General features: G+C 41.7%; 1 long non-coding RNA gene across 3 annotated transcripts in view; it reads right to left on the bottom strand.

Annotated features, from left to right (window-relative positions):
* Positions 1 to 17,444, bottom strand: part of LOC146509107 (uncharacterized) — a 31,837-nt gene extending 14,393 nt beyond the window's left edge. Inside the window, exons 1-2 of one of the 3 annotated variants that reach the window (XR_014876851.1) lie at positions 16,921 to 17,444; positions 16,004 to 16,054 (exon numbers count right to left, since the gene is read on the bottom strand). This is a non-coding gene — a long non-coding RNA (uncharacterized LOC146509107). Of the gene's footprint in view, positions 1 to 16,003 lie in introns of all 3 variants that reach the window. The other 2 variants (XR_014876850.1, XR_014876849.1) reach the window with 2 other exon arrangements.
* Between the last annotated feature and the right edge of the window lie 562 nt (positions 17,445 to 18,006).

The raw sequence follows: 18,006 nt of genomic DNA on the forward strand, positions 1-18,006 counted from the left end.
ATTTCTCGCTTCTGTTTTGTTTATCTCTGTGGAAAACTGGTCAGGCATAAATATAGGATGTAATGTCTGTGAAGGTTCTCAGTCATCCAGGTCATCGTAGTCAAAGGAGCTTGCAAAGAAAAGCGTCTGGACTTGTTTAAGTTGCTTGAAGATGTTTCACCTTCATCCGAGAAGCTTCTTCAGTTCTAAGGTCAAATGGTGGAGAGTCCCAGATATAAACCTAGTGGGAGTTTCCCCCCACAGAGGGACAAAATGATCCTCTGATGATCCTCCTGATGATCCTCTAATCGCCTGAGCCAAGGTGTGACACTGGGTGTGGGTCCCAATCAGCCAGGGTTTCAGGTGAGCTCATTGTGAAACCTGGCCCCACCTTATCATGTGATTTCCTGAGGTCAGATGGCCCAGGATGTGAGTGGACGTTAAGGCATCTGAGCAGGGATCTCAAAACTGAGATCATAGATGGCAGAGAGTTGGTGTCGTAAACCACCGCCTCTGTTCAAAGATGGCCGCTCACAGTGGACATAGATGGCTTCTTTCACTCCTCTTTCAAACCATCTGTCCTCTCTGTCCAAAATGTGAACATTGGCATCCTCGAAAGAGTGACCTTTGACCTTTAGATGCAGATGGATACTTAAAGAAGTCCAGACGCTTTTCTTTGCAAGCTCCTTTGACTATAGGATGTAATGCTGACACTTCTCTGCAGTCCACAAGCTACACACTAATAAACTCCTAAACAATGAGGCTTGAAAGAAACTTTAAACACATAGTAGTCGGTAACTTCTCTGAAACTGCGAGGCCAAAGTCGGCAACCTTGAGCTCCACAGATGAGACATGCTGGAGAATTTTGAAATACAATGAGTCTCTGTGTTTCCATCGCCGGATCAAAGTGACATTTGGGAAAAACTCCAGCGAAAGTTGACATTTTAACTTCCGCCCAATCAGAGCAGTAAATTACAGAGTGAATAGCAGCCTCATAAAAAGCAGGGTGTAAATATTGATGTTATTGAACTGGCTCGAAAAAAGTCTCTCCCGCAGTTCTACCAGGCCTGATGCAACACAAATAAAGTACAATGAATGCCACATCTATTTTAATCGCAGCAGACTCGGCTGTGGGAAAACTAGAAAAAATGACATCAGTTTGCTTTTTTAATAACAGTTACCAATCAGGTGGCAACCTCTGGGTATGAAAAACAAAGCCATCACACAAGTGTCAAGAGCTACATTTGCTTTAATGGTCATTGGAGGCGGACTCCAACCCCCACAGACTACACATAAAAGAAGAATGTAGGCACTGTCGTGTCACCAGCTGGTTTTATGACAAATTCCGACCCTCACATGTGAATGTTGCTGTGGAAATTGAGAGTAATTAAACCAGGAAACATTTTTTTCTTTAACTTCATTGGACAACGTTTGTTGTAGAATTCACCAATTATGGTCATTTGTAGCCTTAATCTTCTGTCGATGGCTGACACCCGGTGTGGTCTTCTGCTGCTGTAGCCCGTCTGCTTCACAGTTTCATGTGTTATGTGTTCAGAGATGCTCGTGTCCGTACTTTGGTTTAAGAAGAGGTTATTTTAGTTACTGTTCCCTCCCTCTCAGCTCGAAGCAATTTGGCCATTCTCATCTAACCCAGGCATCAACAAAGCATTTTCACTCTGAGACCTGCGGCTCACTGGATATTTTCTGTCTTTCAGACCGTTCTGTAAACCCTGGAGATGGTTGGTGTGGGAAAATCCCAGTGGATCAGCAGTTTCTGAAACACTCTGATCAGCCTGTCTGACACTAACAAAAGCGCCACGGTCAAAACCACTTAAATGTGCTCAGTTTGAACTTCACCAGGTTCACATTTCTACATGGTTAAATGCAAAGTTCAACCTTTCAACAGCCGGGTGGACGGGTGTACCAAATAAAGTGGCATATGCTTGTTGACTAAGACTAATAAAATACGAGAGTTTGGCGCTGCTATAGCAGATGATCAAAGGTTACTGCAGGCACCTGGGTTTGAGTCCACTCTGGACCATTTCCTGTGTGTTACCACAAACCCTCTCTCTCTGCTTTCCTGTCTTTTCTAAATAATAATTCTCTAAATAATGAATGAATGTACAGCATTTCACTGCAGTGTTATGGCGTCATCATCCACATATAACACAGACGTTCCCCACGCTCTGACTCTAACACTGTTCAGGAACCAGTGTTGGGAAGGTTACTTTTAAAATGTATTCCATTACAGATTACAGAATACATGCCCCAAAATGTATTCTGTAACGTATTCCGTTACGTTACTCAATGAGAGTAACGTATTCTGAATACTTTGGATTACTTAATATATTATCATGCTGTTTACAACTACATGAATGTACTATTGCTGTGATTTATTACTGTTACTGAAGGTCCGCGGCTCCGAACCGTAGTAAAGGGACCTCTGGCTAATACGGTGGGTTCTGTGTCGGCTCGTAGCTGAAAACTAGCTTTACTTTGTTGTCTGGGTCAACTTTGCTAGCAGAGACAGAGAGAGGCGTTGAAAGGCTGCTCCAACGGAACTTATTGTTTTTGGAGGAAAACACGAACACGGTGTACAGTCGAGTCTTAATAGCTTACTTACAACTGGGCTCGTCAGGCTCTCTTCTTGGCTGCAGTGGTTATTATTATATTTACATGCTTCCAGCTCCCGTTTTTGCTCGATGACAGCTCCTACTTTTCCTTTTTCTCCCTCCCTCGCTCACAGACACATAACGGGTATGGCAGTCCATTCTCCCTGCAGCACGGACTACACTGCCTATGATGCTACATTCTTTAGAGCTATACCTGTAGCATTCTGCCTGTTAGCTTAGCACAACAACAACAAAAGGCCTCTCTCACCCAGGAAACACGCAGAAAGAGAGTCACCCTGTAACCATGGCAACCGTAACGCTGCCGCCTGGAACAACAGAACGTAGCTGTCAAACAAAACCCAAACAGTCCTGACCCGCCACAATATGAAACAGGGAAGTACCGCCGTGTAATCCATTTATTTCAACAAAGTAACTGTATTCTAAATACCACCTTTTTAAACGGTAACTGTAACGGAATACAGTTACTCATATTTTGTATTTTAAATACGTAACGGCGGTACATGTATTCCGTTACTCCCCAACACTGTCAGGAACACACTCACTATGGGAGTGTAGCAATGACACCTACTCAATAAGTTAATATTGACTTGAAAATGAGAGCATCCACCTTGTTACATCTTTAACATCTTTAACATCTTTGACTTCAGTCAACAAAGAAAAAAAAGTCCCTTCATGTTATCAGTGTTAACACCGCCCGCCTCTGGGTTTGGACAGAGGCTGTAACATGACATCATGTCTAACAGGTATCTCAGCTGTAATGTCGTCACGCTTTCTTACGACACTGGCTCCTTTGTTCTCTTCAGCCTTTGTTTACGGGGCTTGTCATTTGTATTAGCTGATTAGTCAGGCCTCTAATGGCATTTCGTGGCCCACAGAGAAACAGGAGCACTCCTGTCTGAGTGGGGAAAAGGGAAGCACGTAAAGTGTCTAGTTTCAACACAAGAGTGAGGTTAGATCTAAGAAAACAAGTGGAGCTTCTAAGAACTCTCATTAAGAATTCAGGAAGCTGCTGATGGGGCACATTTTTCAGTTTCTTCTTGTGGTCCTGAGAATTTGCAGCACTTTACGGTGCGCATTGGGCGACCGTGGCTCAGGGGGGGGAAGCGTATCTGTAACCGGAAGGTCGCCGGTTCGATCCCTGGACTCTCTGTCCTGGTCGTTGTGTCCTTGGGCAAGACACTTCACCTACCGCCTACTGGTGTTGGCCAGAGGGTCCAATGGAGCGATATGGCAGCCTCGCTTCTGTCAGTCTGCCCCAGGGCAGCTGTGGCTACAACTGTAGCTGCCTCCACCAGTGTGTGAATGCGAGAGTGAATGAATAGTGGCATTGTAAAGGGCTTTGGGTGCCTTGAAAAGCACTATATAAATCCAATCCATTATTTATGGTAAAGGGCCAGTCAAGTTAGATTTTTTCTGAGCTTATAAACAATTCTTCTTAATATAAAGGGCGTCTAAAAAACACAGTGAGAGTTTTTTCTGTTTGACATTTTAGATTTATAGATTTGACACCCGCTACGAGTTCAGGTCTCGTCACCTAGTGGCAAAAGCATGTGACGATGCTCAACCACAGAACTGAGATAAAACGATGCTGTGTGTATACGATCCTGCGTGCATGTGTGTGTTTCTATATTACCTTCCCTTTTGTGTTTGTGTTGTTCTGAGCAGCCAAAGTTAAAAGTATCCAGACTGATGTGTATGACATCTACACAAGCTTATCTCCACTCCTTCCTGTCTGATGTTGGCATGCACCGTCAGATTGGATGAGAAGCGTCTTCAGCTTTTCTCTCAGATGTTCTATGAGGTGCTCAGATCACTGATGGAAAACCAGAAACTTTTGCATTTACTGTTCAGTTCAGATCAGCGTAGCGCCGAAAGGCGAACCATCTGGAGAAAGATTTCTTTAAGAACCTCTCTGCATGTGATCTATCACTAAATTTACCCCCCACAGCATGAAGATACCACCACCGCTCTCCTCTGTAGGGACTGCATCAGCAGGGTACAGGCTGCTGGGATTTAACAGATACAGAGTTTGAAATTCTGCCCAGAGAGGTCAGTTTTTGCAACATGACATCAGAGAAAACCATTAAACACACACAGTCCTTTAGATGTTGCTTGGCAAACCAGATAAATACTCCTTTTACTCAGAGCTGCTACTTTTTAGCTGCTCCAAGATGAATGCATGATTTATGGAGTGCTGCTCAGGTACTCTCACCTCTGTAGGAGAGTTCTTAAAGCCTTAAGATGAATATTGGGCTCTTGGTTGCTTCCCCGAACAAGGCCTTCCTGCTCAGTTACTCAGTTTCACTGCGAAATCCAAATCTAGGAAAAGTTGGGCGGCACCGAATTTCTTCCAGTTCACATTTATTGAGGTCACTGCCCTCCTGCGAGCACTCGGTGCCGTACAAACTACAAAGAGTTCAATATTTGTCCCAACATGCAGTATGAAATACAAGGTCATGCCCAGTTAATTTAATTTGCCACAGATCCACTTTAATCAAGTTCTCGAGACACATCTGACAAATTAAAAGGAAAAGGAACAGGATGCACCTGCCCACCGTCTGGAGACTCAGCAAAAGCCTCAAATATGAGATCGTTTTAGCACCAGTGTGAACATTTGTCGCAGTGCTTCACACGCAGTGTTGGGGAGTAACGGAATACATGTACCGCCGTTACGTATTTAAAATACAAAGTATGAGTAACTGTATTCCGTTACAGTTACCGTTTAAAAAGGTGGTATTTAGAATACAGTTACTTTGTTGAAATAAATGGATTACACGGCGGTACTTCCCTGTTTCATATTGTTGCGGGTCAGGACTGTTTGGGTTTTGTTTGACAGCTACGTTCTGTTGTTCCAGGCGGCAGCGTTACAGTTGCCATGGTTACAGGGTGACGCTCTCTCTCTGCGTGTTTCCTGGGTGAGAGAGCGCCTGTTGTTGTTGTTGTGCTAAGCTAATAGGCAGAATGCTACAGGTATAGCTCTAAAGAATGTAGCATCATAGGCAGTGTAGTCCGTGCTGCAGGGAGAATGGACTGCCATACACGTTATGTGTCTGTGAGCGAGGGAGGGAGAAAAAGGAAAAGTACGAGCTGTCATCGAGCAGAAACGGGAGCTGGAAGCATGTAAATATAATAATAACCACTGCAGCCAAGAAGAGAGCCTGACGAGCCCAGCTGTAAGTAAGCTATTAAGACTCGACTGTACACCGTGTTCGTGTTTTCCTCCGAAAACAATAAGTTTCAACGCCTCTCTCTGTCTCTGCTAGCAAAGTTGACCCAGACAACAAAGTAAAGCTATTTTTCGGCTACGAGCCGACACAGAACCCACCGTATTAGCCAGAGGTCCCTTTACTACGGTTCGGAGCCGCGGACCTTCAGTAACAGTAATAAATCACAGCAATAGTACATTCATGTAGTTGTAAACAGCATGATAATATATTAAGTAATCCAAAGTATTCAGAATACGTTACTCTCATTGAGTAACGTAACGGAATACGTTACAGAATACATTTTGGGGCATGTATTCTGTAATCTGTAATGGAATACATTTTAAAAGTAACCTTCCCAACACTGTTCACACGACAGCAGTCAGCTCAGAAACAGTATGTCCATGTCTGTTCTAACAGTGCATGTCAATACACAAACCCACTCTAACAATACAACTACAATCCATACGTCAGGAGTGGGTGTTCTTTTTTCCTATACACTTTTTCGATCCACAGTGGAAGTGGGCTGTGAGGCTAACGTTTCTGACAATAGGAAAATATCATACAGACGATATAATGTTAACGTGATTTCGCTTCCTTCATTCAGCTGCCTGTAAAAAAGTGAAGTGGCTGAGACGGTCAGCCCACAGCGTCCCAACATGACCATTTTAATGCGTTGCCATCACGCCAAAAATACCAAAAGGAGCACAAATGCCAGAAATCCCAGTTACAGGGATCACAGCTCCCATTACAGTGGTTTGTAGATGTCACCTGCCCCCTTAAAGTGGACAGCTTTTCATTGTTACCGTACAAGAGGAAGTCTTCACAATACAGCTAACCAAATATAGCCATCTCATCGAAGAAACCGATGATGCAATAATTGAGCCGTCTGCGTGGCCTAAAGGGGATGGTGCACTCACAGTGTTGCAGTACATCTGTACAGCAGTGTTTGGCCTCTAACAGGAAGCTTTCGACCTTTAGCTGCTTGTACCTGGGGCCTCATTTGTAGCCTAAGTGGATGATCTGAGCAGAATACACGCATAAGTGGCTATTTATAAAAGCGCTGTTTGATTTAGAGATGATCGCACAGGCTGAACTTGTCCTGCAGTTCATCAGTTCAGAAGAAAGAAAGAAAGAAAAAGATCCTGTGGAGTTTTCTTATTATTGTTTCCTTCTTTTCAGTGAAACCCGTCATGAGGTCAGAGAGTTTACAGAGGAGAAGACGGTACCGTCGTCCTACATTATTGATGTTAGTCTGCCGGGTTTAAACTACAGTTTAGAATAAGCTCATCTTGTTTCACCACGTGAGTTCTCTCTCTGCTTTATTCTGCAGGCTGATGTAATCACAACACTATTACGTTGAGAAAGCTGCAGTTAAATAAGAAAAAACCCAATAAAGCTGAATTGTTCCTCCTCCCTCTGAATACATTTATTAGAAGTTTCAACTTGCCTGAAGTCAAATTATTAATGTAATTGAAATTCTTTGTATTAAAACTGGAAATTAAATCCACAAATAAATTACACACAATCACATCACACTCAGTTTACTCTCACTTCTCTGTCTCCCCACATGCTTTGGAATAGACTCTAAGGTCTTACTGCTGATGCTCTCCATGGCCTCATCCGGGTTATGTATCTCAGCGGTCCCCAACCCCCGGGCCTTGGACCGGTACCGGTCCGTGAGTCGTTTGGTATGGGGCCGCAAGAGTTGAGGCTCAGGTATGAAATGTATAGTTTTCAAGGTTTTTATCGGTTTTCAGCGTTATTTTGTTATTGTTTTTATCATTAACTCGGTTTTCCTGGGTCTTTTCACGTGTGTTATGAATAAATCTTCTTTTTTTCGGTACCGGTACTAGTTTTATTTTGTTGTATTTATCCGCGACAACTTAAAGGCCGGTCCATGAAAATATTGTCGGGCATAAACCGGTCCATGGCGCAAAAAAGGTTGGAGACTGCTGTATCTGACCTAGTTGCATGTAAGTGGGTACGAAGCCTGAGATCCACAGTCAGAGGCCTGTTTTCTAATAACTAAAGCAAAGCTTTTCTGTCAGAGGCCCAAAGCTACAAAATCAACTGCCTTAGGCTATCAGCTCAGCAGAGTCAGTGACCGCTCATAAATATGCATTAACCAGCTGATTGATTTTATTTATCCGACTTTACACGGGATAGAAACAAAAACAAACAACAACAAGACCTTGAAGGTCTGAAGCCAATTCTTCCACAACTTTTAATCCAGCTTGAGTTGAGACTTCTTTATTATTTATTTTACCTTAAATTAAAAGACTTCCCTGTTATTTGTCATAAGAGCCTTTTTTTAAGAAATATGAATGCAGAAATTTCCAGGACTTAAATTTGACCAATCTCCTGTTCACGTCCAGACGCACCCTGCTTGTTTTTCCTCTTCAGCATCTAATCTGCTTGTTTTCACGTCAAAGAGCTTTGTTTTGAAAAGTGCTCTTTCTTTTTCATGCTTTTGGATCCTCTATGTTGTTATCGGTCATTTTAGCCTTGAATTACAGTTCATCCATCAGCCATCACTGAGATGTTGTTTCTTCAGAACAGTCATATTTGTTATTTGGCTCTTGTTGCTACAACCAAAGCTTGTTGTAATTATGAACTGTTGTATCATATTTTTAGATCAAGGAGGAAGGAAATGTACGCAAATGCATTATCAACTTGTCACGCCACCGCTAATGACAGCATCGGTAGTTTACTATGACTACTTCAAAATACTACAGATGATAAAGCTACGAGCAGTAAGTCGTAGTATTTTAGGCTCAAGAATGATTATTAACCTTTTCCACAGAGTTTAAACACTGACTGTGAGGACTATTAAAAATAGCACAGCACACAGTGGTGAGGTGACAGTTTTTTAAGCCATCCGGTCCTGTTGATTTCCTCTTACACATATTACTAAAAACAGCCCGTACCTGCTGTGGTCTGTACGAGGAAAGAGGTCACTGTGTACATCGTCAGTCCTGTGTTTCAGATCCCCTACACAGTTTATCAGCTCTGTATTGCTCATCCACTGGGATAATTTACTTCCTTTTAAGGTTCATCTTTGTGTTTTTCATACCTTCGCATAAGGTTTCCCACGGTGTTTCACTCTTGTCTTCCTCATAAGATGATGGGTTTTTTGTGCAGCTCATCTGTATTTCTAAAAGTCAACTTCCTTCTGTTAACAGTTTCCATCCTTCTGGGTGATGAGTGACATTATGTGACATATTGTAGGGAAAGTGTAATAAAGAACCACAGGATAGGATAGGATATGTATCCACCGGGTGATTAGTCAAGCCATCAGAAAAAGATTAAACTTACTGTAGACACTAAATTTGATATATATATACATTATGTGTGTTTTCACCGTTGTGATTTTAAATCTATAAAAAGATAAAGTCAAAAGTAAACGGCCTGGGTGTTTTCTGAAGTAGACATCTACAGCTGCCTTGGCCAGTGTAAAGTTATTTCCCGTTTTTGGGGGGGTTTTGTCCTCCCTCTTAGGCTCCATGTTACATTAATGTTATTCTTAATCTGAAGTCTACAAGGTGAAAAAACAAAAGACAAAGAAAATTTTCTGGTTTTGTCCCAGAAGTTCCCCATTCTGCTGAGTTTGTGAACATCCTGTTTCGTTAAGCTTTTTACTAAATTCACACAAGAAATTAAATCTTCAGCTCACCCTTAAAGACGACCTTTAAAAAAACATTTTAAATATTGTTTTAATGACAGGTGCTTATATAAGACAAGTTTAAAATAATTAGGTCAGAATATGTACAAGTGCTCACTTATTTTCTACATTAACATTACATTAAACTTTCACTGTTATGCCGATGACACCCAGCTCTACCTTTCTTCTAAACCCAATTCATCCCTCCCACCTCCCTCCCTCTCAGACTGTCTTATTGAGATTAGATCCTGGTTCTCCTCCAATTTCCTCAAACTCAACAGTAATAAAACTGAAGTTTTACTTGTTGGCACACCATCTATCTTAACCAAATCCCACAGCTTTTCCATTAACATTGAACGTTCTCCCACCCTTCCCTCCCCTCAGGTTAAGAGTTTGGGTGTCATACTTGATAATACTCTTTCATTCCAGTCTCACATTAATTACATAACCCGGTCTGCTTATTTCCATTTACGTAATATTAACCGACTCCGCCCCTTCCTTACTCCCCATGCTGCTGCCATCCTTGTCCATAGTCTTATTACATCCCGTATTGATACTGTAATTCCCTCCTATTTGGTCTCCCTAAAAGGTCCCTTCATAAACTCCAACTTCTTCAAAACTTCTGCAGCTCGGATCATAACTCGTACACTGTTAAGTGCTCATATTACCCCAGTTCTTCAGCAGCTTCACTGGTTGCCCATAGAAGCCAGGATAAACGTTAAAATCTTACTTCTTACAGTTCAAATGTATCCATAAATCTGCTCTTCATATTTGTGTGACCTGCTCCATATCACCTACTGTTTCCCGCCCTCTTAGATCATCATCTTACTGTTCCCTCCTCTCACCTTATCACTATGGGGAGCAGAGCTTTCAGTCGCTCTGCTCCTCGGCTCTGGAACTCTCTTCCTCCTGCACTAAGAAATATTGACTCCCTCTCCGTATTTAAGTCACGGCTCAAAACACACCTGTTTAAACTGGCTTATTCGCTTTAATGCTGATTTTTATCTGTTGTCAAGCTCTGTTTTGTAATTTTAACTTATTTTATGTATTTTATGACTACTGTTCCTTTTATTAATTGTTTTTTTTGTAAGGTGACCTTGGGTTTCTGAAAGGCGCCCTCAAATAAAATGTATTATTATTATTATTATTATTATTATTATTATTATTATTATTAACCCATGTATGTAACACCACGCAGAGGGGATATCGCCAATATGGTCATGTTAGGACACACAGGGGCTGAGGACCAGTGAGCAATCAGCTGGCAATCACAGGGAAAAGTGTGTATTCCTCGATCAGTTTGTGAGTCTCCTCCTTTGTTGCCACAGACACCAGCAGTTTGCAGACGGTGACTACAACACTCGCAAAGCACCAAGCGCAAAACCTTGCAACAAAATGGAAAAAGTTCACCTCCAAGTAAGAAATTATACCACACTGATCTAACCAACGCATTTCAAAAGGCACAACTTCTACTTTGTATTCTCCCATTCCTGGTTATACTTTTTCTGTTAAACACTTTTTCCGAGTTTCACTACAGCTCAGAGAGAAATTTCGTCCCGTGCAAACTATGGGCCACTGCAGGATTCTGTTGGAGACCAAAAAAGTCACAAGGAAATATATGGTGCTGCACCTAACCAGCTGACCTCTTTCACCTAGCAAGCAGCAGCAACAATACACATTTTCCCCTTTGACACTTGTTGCCAAGTCGTGACAGCTCGCCTGCAGGAGGTGAAATTCTCACAAAAGTGAGCACACCCCTCACACTTTTGTAAATATTCTGTTATATCATTTCATGGGACAGCACTGAGGATATGACACTTTGATACAATGTAAAGTAGTTAGTGTACAACTTGTACAACTGTGTAAATTTGCTGTCACCTCTAAATAACTCAACACAGCCATTATTGCCTAAACTGCTGGCAACAAAAGTGAGCACACCCCTAAGTGAAAATGTCCAAACTGTGCTCGATTAGCCATTTTCCCTCCCTGGTGTCATGTGACTCATTAGTGTTACAAGGCCTCAAGTGTGTTGAATATGGTGTTATTGCTCTCACACTCTCTCATATTGGTCACTGGGAGTCTAACATGGCACATAATGGAAAATAATAATCTAAGGAACTGAAAACTGCACCGGTCCGTCGTGGTGAAGAGGGAGCTGAGTGTAAAAGCGAAGCTCTCAATTTACCGGTCGATCTACGTCCCTACCCTCACCTATGGCCACGAGCTGTGAGTAGTGACCAAAAGAACGAGATCGCGGATACAAGCGGCAGAAATGAGCTTCCTCCGAAGGGTGGCTGGCCTCTCCCTTAGAGATAGGGTGAGAAGTTCGGCCATCCGGGAGGGGCTCAGAGTAGAGCCGCTGCTGCTCCACATCGAAAGGAGGCAGCTGAGTTGGTTCGGGCATCTGACAAGGATGCCTCCTGGCGCCTCCTGGGTGAGGTGTTCCAGGCATGTCCCACCGGGAGGAGGCCCCGGGGGAGACCCAGGACACGCTGGAGAGATTATATCTCTCGGCTGGCCTGGGAACGCCTTGGTGTTCCCCCGGATAAGCTGGAGGAGGTGGCTGGGGAGAGGGAGGTCTGGGCCTCTCTGCTTAGGCTGCTGCCCCCGCGACCCGGCCTCGGATAAAGCGGATGAAGATGGATGGATGGAACTGAAAAAAGGAATTGTTACTCAACATAAAGATGGCCTAAGCTATAAGAATATACCCAGCACCCAAAAACTGAGCTGCAGAAGTTTCAGGGTGCAGCAAGACCATACAGCCGTTTAACAGGACAGGTTCCACTCAGAACAAACCTCGCCATGGTCCACCGTGGCAAAGAGCATATCAAGAGTGTGTGGTGGCAACCAGGTGAGGAGTACAAGGACAGGTGTGTCTTGCCTACAGTCAAGCATGGTGGTGGGATGTATGAGTGCTGCTGGTACTGGGGAGCTACAGTTAACCATGAATGCCGACATGTGCTGCGACACACTGAAGCAGAGCATGATCGTGCACTTAAATTGTATCTCGGCTGATGTCACTAATGTGTCTCTATTAACGACAGCGCTGATTTTGTCTTTGTGTTTTAAAGATTTCGAATCAGTGAAACATGGAAACCTGCCCTTTGATTCCAATCCGCCCGGCGTCTGTTTCACCTGTGATTCCCTTTAAAGGTTATCTGAGAAGGACAGCTCTCTTTTGTTGTTTGTTTTTTTAACTTAATTTCCGATGACCGATGACACTAAAAGGTACTTTTTATTTTTTCTCGGCTAATTTCCAACCTTTGGGATACGCACTCAGTGCCATGACAAGGACATTCAGCCAAATTGGCCAACTTTCCACCACAGTATGACCTTTGATCCCTAAGAGTTACATCTATTTGGTGGACTCAAGTATGTAAGTGAAAAAGGCCACTTCCTAATATGTCATTTACACTTCCTGTTTAGTGCACGCCACCAATACGGCATGTGAGGATGTGATTTTTCATGCAATAACACAAAGAGGAGGGAAACAGTCGCTCACCTGACTCCAAATCATGTTGATGAGATAAATATACACTTTCTGTTTTGCTTGATTGTGGCTCTAATCACACGTTTATCCTCATGTTCAATCAGCTGTCTGTCATGTGGTGGCGTAAACAGTATCAGGGGTAAAGGCTGGACCTGCACATTTACAAAGTCTAACTCCATGTTACTTTACAACAAGTGTGGGAGGAAACCTCAGACAAAAAAATGTCATTTATGCAATGCAGGAATTGATGGCCCAGAGATTACAGAAGTAAATGTGAAACTGGGAAAGCCTACATGCTCTGGTAGACATAAAAGGTCAAAGAGTATAAAATTTACTGTCAGTACTGTACGTCTTAGTCACCCTCCTTACTCATAGCAAGTAAACCTAAACAAATTCAAAGTGAAACCACCTCTGGAAAGATTTTCTTTGCAGCTGAAACACAAATCTCTCTGCAGAGATCTGTGCGCCATCATAATGATACTAATTGGAGTCTAAAGCTGCACTCTTTGTGCAGTGAATAACAAAATCAAAGTGTTTGAATAATGACCTTGTCAGCTGGCAACAGATACAAACAAGACAATACATATCTACCAGGAGTAAGGGCATCTAAACAGTCAGTTGCAGCGAGCTTAACAAAACAGTTAATAAAGTTTATTTCAGAAAAGAAATGTTTATAATGATACTAATGTCACAATAGTTCCTAAACTTTGGGGTTGGCCCCACTGATGGGGACTTTCTCGCCCCACAGCAGGTGGAGGAAACATGGACTGAAGGGGCTTTACTGACTTCTACTGATGAAGATCTTGTTAACCATCATCACATGGACATGCTTGAAATAACTACTGAGCGGCATTCGGTGCTTTACGAAAACAGATAACACGCACACTCACACACGATACAATCATGTGTACATCACACACACAAACATCACGTTGTGAATTTAAACTGAAAGATAAAAAATAAAAGAAGCTGGTTTATCGATTAAAATGAGGGCAAAGTCAAGTTAAATGTAGTTCAGCAGCTAAAAAAGTCTTTGACACAAATAAAAGAGCGAAATACTATACTGTGTATTGTGTATTTTGTTGTACAGTTATTTTATTTTCAACATAAATTTTTATATTTTATCTTATTCTTTCCCAGTTAAATTTACCCTTTTTAATTTTCATATTTATTTCCTATCTTATTCATAGCCTTTTCTTTTTTCTTTAGGTCACGAGCAGTTGTCTAAGCATTTCACTGCATATCGTACCGTGTATGACTGTATGTGACAAATAAAATTTGAATTTGAATTTAAATTGCCTTCTGTTGTGATTCGGCACTCTACAAATGAAATTAAACTGAACCCTTAAATTAAAAGTGTAAATTAAAATATTTTTAATAAGAAGCTACTTTTTTTTAAAATCACATGAATAGTAAAACTGTGTTTTTATTACATTTAAGAAATTTTGGAAGTAAGTTTTTTTTGTTTTTTTTTAAATGTTTGTGTGGAACGATTATAGGGTGGAGCAAAAATAGCTATTGGCACGTTTAGGCCGATGCTGACCAGTCACTGCACAATTCAGCAGAATGTGTAGAAATAACTAAGAAACAGCTTTATGTTCCAAATGTATGAAGTTATTTTGGGTTTTTTAGATTGAATTTATTTAGAAATTGGTTTCCACCACTTCCACACTTTTTCAATCTAAAATTTCCCACCCGGAGCTCCTTTTTCCAGGCAAATTATGATCTCCATTACGAATGCTTCCCATCTGATCTAATCACTGGATTGTTTAAATCTGTGAGAATGATTTTCTAGAACCTTCCAGATCTCTCAGGTCATCTGGATCCAGTTTTTTTTATCAGTTCCCAGAGTCAGAACCAGACACGGAGAAGCTGCATTCAGCTTTTATGCTCCTTATATCTGGAACAAACTCCCAGAAAGCCTCAGATCAGCTGAAACACTCAGTTTATTTAAATCCAGGTTGAAGACTCACCTGTTCTCAGCTGCATTTGAATAAAACACCAAATCTGCACTTAAGCTTAAATTTCAAAACTTACATTTTAACTACTGATTTTATCTGTTTTGATTTTTTTATACTGTTTTGTTTGTTTGTTTGTTAATTAGTTAGTTAGTTTGTTTGTTTTAATCAATTTTAAATCATGCTTTTTATTTGTTTTTGTTTCTAATGTCTCTGTAAAGCACTTTGAATCACCTTGTTGTTGAATTGTGCTATACAAATAAACTTGCCTTGCCTAGAAGCTCAGCAGATAAACATGATGGTGGATTACTCCACAGACCATTATGAGAACAGTCATGAGTCATTTTGTCTGTTGGATCTGGACACAAAGAGCTACAATAAACGGAAGCTAAGAACTGGAGGATAGAGCAGAACGACAAAGGGACATCCTGAAAGATAAGGTGCAACGCTCAAGCTGAGTGCTCCTTCACTACTCTGCTGAGAGAGAAGCCTCGGGCTCGTAGCGTCACAGTGGCGACACCCATCTTATATATACGTGTATGCTCTCGTCTCTAACCCCAACCCCCGGCTGCAGGGCAGCAAAACACCAGTTTAAAGAAAAACTGGTTGTGCGCTGAGAACCATGGTGTTACTCAAGAGTTGCACACAGGTATTCTTATGATACTGACACAACCACAAAAACAAGAGAGCCCTGCCACAGAGTCTGCTGCACACTGTTTCACACGCCGTCCAACCCAGACACTGTGGTAAAGGTGCTTTCAGGACATGCCTCTGACTGGCTGAAGTACAAAGCCACGTGTGGCGTCTTGCAAATGAACAGGGACAGAGTTTCAAAGCCACATAAATGTGTCAAACAGAATGAAAACAGCGTAGATAAAACCAACTAAACTTTCCCTTTCAGAGTGATCTCAATGACAAAACAACGTAGAACCACGCAAATGCCACAGAAGGTTACTCTGGAACGCTGCACCACAACTAAACCTGTTTTTCCAAAGATAATTTGCTTATATAGTTTATAGTGGTCTTATAGTAGTTTCAGGCACTCTTGCACACTTCACCCATTATGCAACTCTTACCTTTAGTTCCAAGAAACTGAAGACGCTGTGCCAATCTCAGGATCCTCCAGCCTGCAAAATAGCACAGACTAAACAGAATAATAAGGGCACAAAGAGATTCAGTCACAACCAGGACACACGTTCAGTATATTTGACCAGATTCATATGCTGAGTTCTTTTTTCATTTCAAGAATTTAGGCTTTTACACTTTCTTGTGAAATAAAGAAGCCCTACAGGAAATGTGTAAGTTGTAATCTTGACTTCCACAAAGTGAAAAACATAATAATAATAATAATAAAATACATCCAGCTGTTGCATTTCTCCTCTAATATCGTTGCTTCTCGAGGTAGAAACTGTGGTCATCTTGGAAAGTCTTTTGAAAATTCAAGTGGTTTATGGGATTTTTTCATATTATTTGTTGTAAATGGACAAACATGCACATTTTGGTGCTTGCATCCACTTTTAAAAGATTGTTAGAGTAACACCCCCGCTAGACTGAGGAGGGAAAGTTTAGCTGCAAAGAGTGAAACCTGATAAAAGTAGACTTTTTTTTAAAAAAGAGGAAGAAATTGTCAGTTCTCTAGTGCAGCCAGTAAAGGTCATATCTCCTCTTCCTCAGCAGTACCAGCACACGTTAAATGCAAAACTGTTCAGTGCTTCATAAATGTAAACAAATAAGTCATGTAGGTGATTACATCAGCCAGCAGGTATGACCAGGTGGAGTTTCCATAGCCTGTCCTGCTACATGTGCTTCAGGTGACCCGTTTCTCTTCTTTTCTTCTGGTTATTAATCATTTTAAATGAAAACATTGTCATATAAAATCACATTTAAGGCTTGAAATTGACCCTCAGAGACACAAATAGCACATGTAGGCTTAATACGCCTTTAAACACATCCCACAGTTAAAGTTTGGTAAGTATAAACACAATATACTCACCACATGGTTAAGTTCTGTGCATGTAGTTAAAGACAACCAGACAAGTCAGATTACCATGAGAATAATTTCGAGGTAGAACTGAAAGTGAGCATGCCCAGTACGTCAGTACAGGAGCCAAACCACAACAAAGCTTTCTAGGTGCAAGTTGAAGCAGGAAGTCATTCTAATACACACTTTGCAACTGACACACAGGTACGCAAATATCTGGGTCGCCTTTCACTGTGAACGGGTCTGATGAGCCTGTGGGGTTTGAATGTTTCCCTGTGTGCCCTCGATGTGGCAACATAATAGAATTTCCCTCCTCACAGGAATGATACAATCCCTTAAAAATACAAAGGATCTTTCTCTGATGTAAGCAAGCAAGGAATTTATTTATGTAGCACATTTCGTCACATAGTTTCAGAGCGAGATTAGTTACAGGAGCAAAGACGCAGCGCCCCAAAGTGACTTTTGGAAGCATGCAGAATTAAAATTTTAAAGGAAACCAAGGAAATAAAAAGCTGTGCTTTCTGGGGTATATTTCAGCTGTTTCAGCCTGATTTTAAGGCCACTGGAAGTGGAAATGTATCCAGTAAAGTCTGAAAGATGTGAACACACACATGCTGACACAATGTTTGCACAAACCTCCCAGCTTCTTCTAAGCTTTATTGTCTCGGTGGTATTTCTTCCACTAAACCCGGCTCATTTATTTCTTATCATTTACTTAAATGTGACCCCTGAGTCAGCTCGCTTCATGGATATGGCTGAATAACGTTAAGCTTAAGATAACCATCAAATCCTGTCTGTTATGCGGAAGAAAAATGAGGCAAACCACTTAATCATAAGTGAAGCGTAACTTCTTGGCAGAGGTTTGTAGGCCACCAGACTGTAGAGTCTAGAAAGAGCGGAAGCCGCGCTACATTTGTGGTAGAACCTCATATCGACCTGGTTTATTCCCTTACACATCTGAGCCCACATACCCCGAAGAGGGAATGACAAGAAGGAAACCAAAACTATAAGATGTGGATTTTTTGCTTCTTCTAAACCTGCACCTGTGCATGTGTCATCACACGCATCTGAATACGAGGCTCAGCTCATAATCCTACA

Source organism: Neolamprologus multifasciatus, chromosome 11 (genome assembly GCF_963576455.1).
Source record: "Neolamprologus multifasciatus chromosome 11, fNeoMul1.2, whole genome shotgun sequence".
NCBI classification, from domain to species: domain Eukaryota; kingdom Metazoa; phylum Chordata; class Actinopteri; order Cichliformes; family Cichlidae; genus Neolamprologus; species Neolamprologus multifasciatus.